This window comes from Silene latifolia, chromosome 6, assembly GCF_048544455.1.
Source record: "Silene latifolia isolate original U9 population chromosome 6, ASM4854445v1, whole genome shotgun sequence".
NCBI classification, from domain to species: Eukaryota; Viridiplantae; Streptophyta; class Magnoliopsida; order Caryophyllales; family Caryophyllaceae; genus Silene; species Silene latifolia.
In genome coordinates this window covers 8,640,233-8,649,349 of record NC_133531.1, presented here as the reverse complement: position 1 = coordinate 8,649,349, position 9,117 = coordinate 8,640,233, and the positions used below count along the sequence as shown (strand labels likewise).

At 36.8% G+C, this 9,117-nt stretch overlaps 1 long non-coding RNA gene across 1 annotated transcript; it reads left to right on the top strand.

Moving 5' to 3' along the window:
- The first annotated feature begins 212 nt into the window (after nucleotides 1-212).
- Nucleotides 213-1,403, top strand: LOC141658538 (uncharacterized). The gene is made up of 2 exons (XR_012549294.1): nucleotides 213-669; nucleotides 1,124-1,403. It is a non-coding gene; the product is annotated as an uncharacterized LOC141658538 (long non-coding RNA).
- The last annotated feature ends 7,714 nt before the right edge of the window (nucleotides 1,404-9,117 follow it).

Genomic DNA, 9,117 nt, shown 5'->3' with positions numbered 1-9,117 from the left:
ACCCATTTTGTTACCATTTTATCTCACAAAATATCCGCCACAAATAGTAACCCGTCACAAGGGAGACCAATTGCCGTTTAATTGTTCGTACAACATATGTTGACTAAGGAAATTAATATTTCAATACAAAGCACACAATGCCTAAAAAGTTCTTAGAAATTTCAATTAACATTCAACGAAAATGACAACACAACAACTAGCAAAGAAGACTTATTGACTAATAACCATTTTATTCCTTGGACCAACCTTTATATAAATCATAAATTTACTTACCTAATAAACACCACAAAATTAACAATAACAATATAACATAATAACAAAAAAAAGAATATTAAAATATTAAAATGGTGAAAATCATGTATGTTGTGAAATGGGCACTAATAATGTGCATAATCATAGGTTTTTACAGCGGAAAACAAGTGGTTAGGGGTCTGACACCAGCGCAGTGCCACGAGGAGAGGAGGATACTAGTGAGTGCATGTGCACCGGTGGTGTATAGGGTTCCTCCAAGTGCTTATTGTTGTCAAAGGATAAGAGTTACTGATATTCAATGTGTTTGTAGTGTTATTACTCCAAAAATTGCTCCTCTTGTTAATGATAATCTTAACTATGCTATTAGTGTTGTTCAACGATGTGGTCGTCAAGTTCCTCGCCATTTCAAGTGTGGAAGTAAGTTTTTTCCCTTCTTAATTACATTTTTCGACAATTAGGAGCCGACATAAAGGCTACTTTGATGCTGATGAGATTTGAACCCAGGTTATGAGTAACAGTGTATCACCCATGAATTTACTAACTAAGATAATTGACAGTTGCTCGATAATTAGTACTCGTACATACGTAACTTCCTAAAGTACATTTGTAGTTCACTATATTTTCATTTTCTCTATCTCGTGGCTTATACCCTAAACAATAAAACTCGAAAATTGTGAAGTTATACGAGTCTTATCTGTTAATATTTTTTGGTAATGTACTCTATTACGTATTTACATACGTTTGGAGTTCAACTCTCTCAAAATAAACTTTGACACCTTCATATTTGATTATACGGAGTATTGTATTCATTTTGCAATTAATTAATTTTACGTGAATTCATACTAATTGAAAATTTGGGTTATCGTTACAGGTATAACAACTCCTTGAGCGCAAGACTGGAACGGGAAGCTGTGATGCATGTCTAAACTGAACACTACGTACTATCAACGGAATATTATACTCATATCGGTTTAATTTAACTAAGAATATATTATATGAAAAATAATTATTGTCCGCTTTATATATGGGACAATACATGAACGTAAGAGATGTTAAGTTCATCTAAATTGTATTCGAATGAGACGTGTACTGTGTTACTAACGTACGCAGTAATGTCCCTAAGAAATGATATTATGATAAATTTTTTATGATTTTTTTTTTTTGACAACTATTTTTATGATTTGAGTTCACAAATTGATTGATTGATGATTTATAGCGTAGTAGCTTGATTCTTATAAATACTCTTCAAAAAGAATAAAATATTTATTTGAAACGAAGAAAGCATAGAATATCGGGCTATCAAAATAAGCTCAAAGGGGATTTCCATTTTTTTTTTTTTGAGGCCAATAAGCCCAATTATTTTACTACTTTTTTCTTCCACCGAATTGAACTATGATGGTATGGGCCAAGGACATGGTCAGCTCAGTGTGATTCGTTTCATTATTAGAGCTTAGGGTAAGATTATTAGTCAGACTCTCCCAAATCTTAAGACTCTGTCATATCAGCTTTTCACTAACTTTTATTATTTCTTTATTGTTCAGACATATCTCAGACTCACCTCATACTTTATACATTATCCGTCAGACTCACCTCAGAATCTACTTTTCCACTACATTTTTTTTTAAACAAAAAGAAATGACACAGTTGCCCACTCATTGGACAATTTTTCATTAAGGTGGGATCAAGACTCACCTAAAGTCTTACGTTGAGTCTTGAATTTCCAAGACTCAACTTAAGACTTTCTCAAGACTAGGGTAGATTATTGGTAGTCTTGAGTGAGTCTTGTCTCAATCAAGACTTACCAAAATATTGTCTCAAAACTACTAATAATCTTACCCTTAGAACAACTTTGAAAGGAACACGAATTCTCCGTCTCATTGTTGTGTCTCATCTTGTGTCGTACTCTCTCTTTTGTTGACCGTTGACACATCATTCTCATTCAAACAAAGATAGTTTAATTTACCAGTAGTAATTAGATGATGCATTCGAAAGACAGAGTAAGATCCCTAACACAAGATGAAACAAAAAATTGGAACAAATAAAAGATCCGATTTCCTTTTAATGGTTAGATATACATTTCCGATTCATGTTCAGTATCCCTTTTTGGAGATCACAGCTAAGCTAAGTTAAGCTAAATTTTGTCGCGACAAGTGTGTTAGAGTATAAAATCGATCTTGGGACTCCAACCATCGGCTTAAGTCTTAAACTTTTGGTTGAGATGGTTTCGGACATTGTATCAGAGTCAGTGTGACCAAACGGTCACGGGTTCGAATCGAACCTCCCTCAATTCCAAAGTGGAATATTAGCACCACGTATGGAAGACCTGCAGTTGCATCCACACTTCAAACTCAAAAGGACATTCGTATGAGAAGGCGTGTTAGAATATAAAACCGATCTTGAAACTGCAACCATCAGCCTGACCCTGGCATCGAAATAGGAATTAGCCAGGGTTTCAGTTTCTTAGTGGAACAATAGACATTCAAGAAGATCAGGTACTATTACTATTAGAGGCCAGCTAACTAGCCAATACCTTACAAACGACACAGTATCGTGTCGAAAATTACAGCTAATTCCGCATAAACCAGTTGTTATGTACAGACCTAAAGCAATAATAATCGCGGTTTTGGTTAAGAATCTACAGCTTGAAATCTAGATATGGTTGCCTCGTACAATTTGACACATTTGGACTGTACCCAGCTCCGGAACAAGTAACAGTGCCAAATCTATCAAAGTTCCGTGAAAGTTGTTGGGTATCGCCTTGCGAGTAGAAATTGTTTTTACACGGCTCTTCAACCATCTGATTGTGGTTCAAGTCAATACCCAAACTACCCAGTCTATGGCCATTAAGATGAAATCTTTCAGAAACGGTCGGTCTGACATATCGTGAAGCCCCATCAACAGGACATTCTGGCTCTGTTGTAGCAGCAATGTTTAGGTCAAACTCAAACCTTTTAGAAATAGGTGCCTTTTTTATTTCAGGGTCTGAAAGAGGCGTGGACCGAAAAGCACTAGTGATTCCTGATCTTTTTCACCCAAGCTCTCCACCAAACTGCAATGGTTTCTTGGGGAAGCCAATCGGATCCCCAACTTTAGCTACGACAGGTATTGGTTCTGATAGAGCAGCGCTTCTGCAAAACTTTGCTTCATGAATTGATTTTGGATGCCAGTCTGATTCGTTTTCTTCTATGCCTTCATTCAAATCAAATTCACGATGTGAATTCTTCATAGAGGCCTTGGTCATAGAATGTTCGGTTTCTTGAAATGTCGTCTTGGATTCAACTGATTGAGTTGGATATGAAGAGCCGTGATTAGTCAGTGAGTGAGCCGGTTTTGGATCAACAGAATCAACTGAACTTAACTGAGCTATTGCACTACTGTTTTTGGAAGACGATGAATCGGCTTTACCAATTCTCAAATCCAACAGCGCCGTGAAACGCGAGCAACACTCCGGCTAGGTTTGGTCGGCTTGGTCGGCTGCAAAAATCCAAAAATCATACCATATTATAATCACAAATACTAATACCATAAAATCACTTCACCAATTCTCAAACTATTAATATAATCATCGACAAATAAAAATGAGAACATATACTAGAAAATCAATTTACCGGAGAACACCAATTCTCAAACTCGGAGAGGAGGGTCCGGATCTTCTCTTGTCTTCTCTTTTCCTTGAGGATATCCTCAGCCGAGACCGCTAAGTCTTGAAACAGTAAGCGAGGCCAAGGCAGAAACTGTTGGGTTCCTTATGATTGATGATAACATGCCCATTTGATTTGTGTTATCTTAGTTTACCTTTTCAGGATTAATGATGTAATCAAGCTTGGATTAAGAAGTGTTGAAGTTGTTACTAATCCCATTGTAATTAGTCGTGTGTCATCTAATGTACAAGCGAGAAAGTTAAGTATATTAGAGTAATAGAAACAGTCCAGACGACTGTTGCTTTTACACGCAAACAGCTGTTTGGATTATGCCACAACTCGAGAAACTTGAAGTCCCTTTTATCTTTCAAAAGCTTTCACGTGATTATCATTTTACAAAGATAAAAATCAGATTTTTATTAAGGAGGTAGTATCTAATAAAGAGTGGTTTGAATTATTCAAAATGTTTCCTCTTTGTGCAAATTCAATCCCTTGGATTTTAAGAAAACAAAAGTTCCTTTTTGCCATATTTGTGTTAACTTGTCATCATGTGACTTGTCTCACATCCTTTGTTTTCTGATTTTGCATGAGCATTTAAGGTTATCTTTCAAACTTTCTTTCTCTATTCTTACCTTTGCAAAAGACTCCTTTTTGGTGCAAGTTTTGGGTGGTTACTATTGCTCCTCACATGCAAGGTCTTTGACCCTTCAAAACCCTAGCAACCCCCTTCACTCACCTCCTCTATAAATACCGAGTCCCTCCCTCATTAAATCCTTAAGACTTTTCTGAATTAATTCTTTCATGTTTTGCAAATTGTTTTAAAGCTTAAAACCGTGTTCTTTGCAAAATCCTTTAAAAAGTCTTCAAGTGTCTTTCAGTTTCTACAGTCGTGGCCACTGTTGCTTTTCTATACTAAACTCTCTTGCTTAAAAGTGTTGATCTTGTAAAAGTTGTCCACCTCTATTCTTTGTTAAGAATGTGTTAGTGGAAACTTGATCCTTTACATTTTAAGTGTGTTAGTAGAGTTTAAGACGGAGTAGTCTTTTACTCTTGACAACCAGAGTAAGTTGTGAGTTGGCAATCGGAGTAGATTGCGAGTTAGCTTGTCATAGAACGGAGTAGTTCTTGTACTAGCTTTGCAACCGGAGTAGGTTGACGTCTTTTATTACAAGGGTCTTTTAGTTGTCGGAGTAGATCACTAAAGGAAAAGTAATAAAAAGGTAGATTGGACGTAGGCACTTTAGTATTTGCCGAACCAATTCAAAAACTCGTGTTCATTGTTTATCTCTTTAATTCCGCTGCTTTCTTTGTTTGTTTGCTTTGTTTTGCTTAAACTTAGAAGCAACAGTTCATCATACTGTCGTATTTGGTCTGCAGTAATACTCCACAAACTGAGACAAATAGATACAGTCAGAACGATTGTTGCTTTCATACTTCAGCAAACATTCATCGTGATACTTGTTCAATCTTTCAATATTATTCAAAGTATCCTCTAATCTCTTTTGTTCACCTAACTTACTTTAATCCAATAAAGTTGAAGTTAAAATTTTTAAAAAAGAGTACCTAATTCACCCCCTCCCCCTCTTAGGTACTTGAATCCATAAACTCAACAATTGGTATCGAAAATGCCTCGTGCTCTTGATCGAGGCTAACCGCCTTAGAGTTTGATTCGTGGGTAATGGATTCCGAGAAACACTCCAAGATCCCGGTCTTTACCGGTTCAAATTTTGGATGGTGGAAACTCAAAATGGAACATTACATCAAAAGTATCGATTATCAATGTTGGAACATCATCCAAAATGGACCTCTTGTCATTGAGGAAACCGATATTCTTAACGGTTTCACTAAGACAAAAGAGGAAAGAAATTACAATGAGAACGACTTCAAGCTTGCCGAAAAGAATTCCAAAGCAATGTCGATTCTTCAACGTTGTGTTGGTGAGGGGGAAGTTAGTCGAATCTCCGGGTGTCCTACGGCAAAATCCATTTGGGATTCCCTTGTACTTGCATATGAAGGGACGTCCCAAGTAAGAAAACACCGTATTGACCTTCTCATGCAACAATATGAAATGTTTAGAATGTCAAAGGACGAGTCTTTAAATAAATTTTCCTCTCGTTTTTCTTGTATAATTAATGAGCTTCAAAGTCTAGGAAGTAATTTCGAGTCCGAGGACATCATTCGAAAAATCCTTCGTAGTCTAACCCCTAAATGGCAACCTAAAGTCACCGCCATAGAGGAAGCAAAAGATTTGTCAACCCTATCTCTTCATGAACTAATGGGATCACTAATGGCTCACGAGTTTAATCTCGATAAGCATTCTAGTGAGTCATCAAAGGGAAAGAGTCTCGCCCTCACATCTTCTCCAAGTGATGAAGAAGATGAGGAGGAAGACGAGTTTGCTATGTTCACAAGAAACTTAGCCGGGTTGGTAAATGGACAAGGTAACAAAAAGTTCACTAATAATTACTCGAAAAAGCGCTTTCCTAAGAGATTTACCTACTTCCACCGTGGGATGCTTTAAATGTGGTGACAAAACTCATCAAATTAAAGAATGTCCCAAGTGGGAGGAAATCAAATCTAAGGAAAGAAGAGAAAAGGTTAAAAAAAACTATAAACATAGAGTCATGAGTGCTATATGGGGAATGTCCGACTCCGAGGAAGATGAGGAACTCATCGAGGAGGAACTTGAGGCTAAAATGTGTCTTGCAAATCATGGTAAAGAAAAAGTCTCAAAAACCTCAAAACTTGAACACTTAAGATGCCTCATGGCTAACCCCGACGATTCCGACTCCGATTCCGACAACGAGGTAAATCATCTAAAGGTCAAGGCTAGAACTTACTCCAAAGAGAAAGTATGTAAGCTTCTTGATCAACTTCTTGATAAGTGTCGGTCTCAAACTAATAAGCTTGATATAATGCAAAATGAGATTGAGGAAATTGCTCAAGAGAATTTTAATCTGAAAAATGAACTAAAAGCAACAGATCACAAGTATCGTCACTTCTGAGGCATATAATGAAGTCAAAAGAGTCAACAAGTTAAACAAGCATTTGACTAAAGAACTAGAGCGTCTTAGGTTGACCCCCACGGACGTCTCTGACCTTGAGAATGTCAACACAACTTTGGTGATGCAAGTTTCCCAACTAACCAAGGAACGTGATGACATTTTGAAGGACAAAGATGCTCTTGAAAATGAGATCTATGACCTTGTAGTTGAAGTTGTAGACTTAAGAGAAACAGTCTCTAAGACTGTTGCTTCTGACCACGACTTAGACAAGTTTAAAAGAAAAGGTGAATGGTTGGAAAATGAAAATGAGTGTCTCAAAAGTGAGGTTGTTTGTCTCAAAAATGAAATAGAAGATCTCCATGATAGGCTTACCTTCTTTCAAAAAGGTATGCCCGAATGTAGCACTTCTAGCTCTTCTCCTCACCTTAGATCCGATGAAATCGTTGATCTAAACAAAAGACTTGACAAGATGACATCTAAATATGAAGAGTCCAAAGAAAAAATCATATATCTTGTGTCTAAGCTCAACAACCACACCCATGACTTCATTGTTGAGAAAAGATTGTCCATAGAAAGCAACAACGATGATGAACTCAAAAGAGAAAAAGAAAAGAATTTGCATCTTCTCTCACGTGTCCATGACTTGACCAATGAACTTGTTAATGCTAAGAACATCACTGAAAAATGGGAAGGAAGTCAAACCGTGTTAAACTTCCTCACGAATCAAACCGAGAAATGTGATAAAACCGCTGGTTTGGGGTTCAAATGGAACAGTCAGACTGACTGTTGCATCCAGAAGCCTAAAAACGATTTTAGAGGAAGGAAGTATGTAGGTCTTCCCGAATACATCATTTGCAACTATTGTGGTGACAATGGTCATGTTTTTAATGCTCTCGTCACATGACGGGTGATAGAAGCCAATTCCTCTCACTTAAAGCGTATGATGGTGGCACGGTAAGGTTTGGTGACAACAAGAAAGGTGAAGTAATTGGTATTGGAAAAGTTGGTAAGTCATCCTTACTTTGTGTCGACAATGTGCGGCTTGTCAAAGGTTTGAAACATAATCTCCTTAGTATATCTCAACTTTGTGATAAGGGTAATGTTGTTGAATTTCATGCTAATATGTGTCGAATTTTTGATGCCACTACTAATGAACTAATACTCGAAGGAAGACGTGTCAAAGATGTTTACTTGACTAATTTGAACTCTCTATCCGGTCACACCATGTCTTGCATGAGTGTAATGAACAATGATCCTTGGTTATGGCATAAAAGGTTTGGTCATGTTAGTACAAAAACTCTTAATACCCTTAAAAGACTTGATTTGGTTGAAGGCATTCCTAATATAAAATTTGAAATTGATAAAATATGTGATGAATGTGCTAGAGGTAAACATGTTAAAAGTTCCTTCAAATCCAAAAGAATTATGAGTACATCTCAACCTTTGCAACTTTTACATATCGACTTGTGTGGACCAATGAGAACTAGAAGTAGAGGTGGTAGTCGTTATGTGTGTGTCATTGTTGATGATTACTCTAGGTTTGTTTGAGCACTCTTCCTAAGCTCTAAGGATGAGACATTTGATGAGTTTCTAATTTGGTTAAAGAAGATTCAAAATAAACTTGGTTTAAAACTTGTTTCAATGAGAACCGATCATGGAACCGAATTCGAAAACTCATCATTTGGTGCTTATTGTGATGACAATGGTGTAGACCATAACTTCTCGGCTCCTAGAACCCCACAACAAAATGGTGTGGTTGAAAGGATGAATAGAACCCTTGAAGGAATGGCTAGAACAATGTTATTAACTAGTAAGTTGCCTAAGAACTTTTGGGCCGAAGCGGTAAATACCGCTTGCTACATCTATAATCGTGTCATGATAAGGAGTATTTTAAATAAAACTCCCTATGAATCATTGCGTGGAAGAAAACCCAACATTTCATATTTTAGATGTTTTGGAAGCAAATGTTTTGTTCACAACAATGGTAAAAACAACTTGGGTAAGTTCGATCCACGTAGTGATGAAGGAGTATTTATTGGATACTCCGATCATAGCAAGGCCTATAAAGTTTACAATAAACGAACCTTGTTAATTGAAGAAAGCATCCATGTCATTTTTGATGAATCTAGTGTGCTTGGACAGGTACAAAACATGGATGATGATGAGGATGAGGATGATGAATTTGAGATTGGTCTTGTTCGAAAAGACTTCGTGTTCAC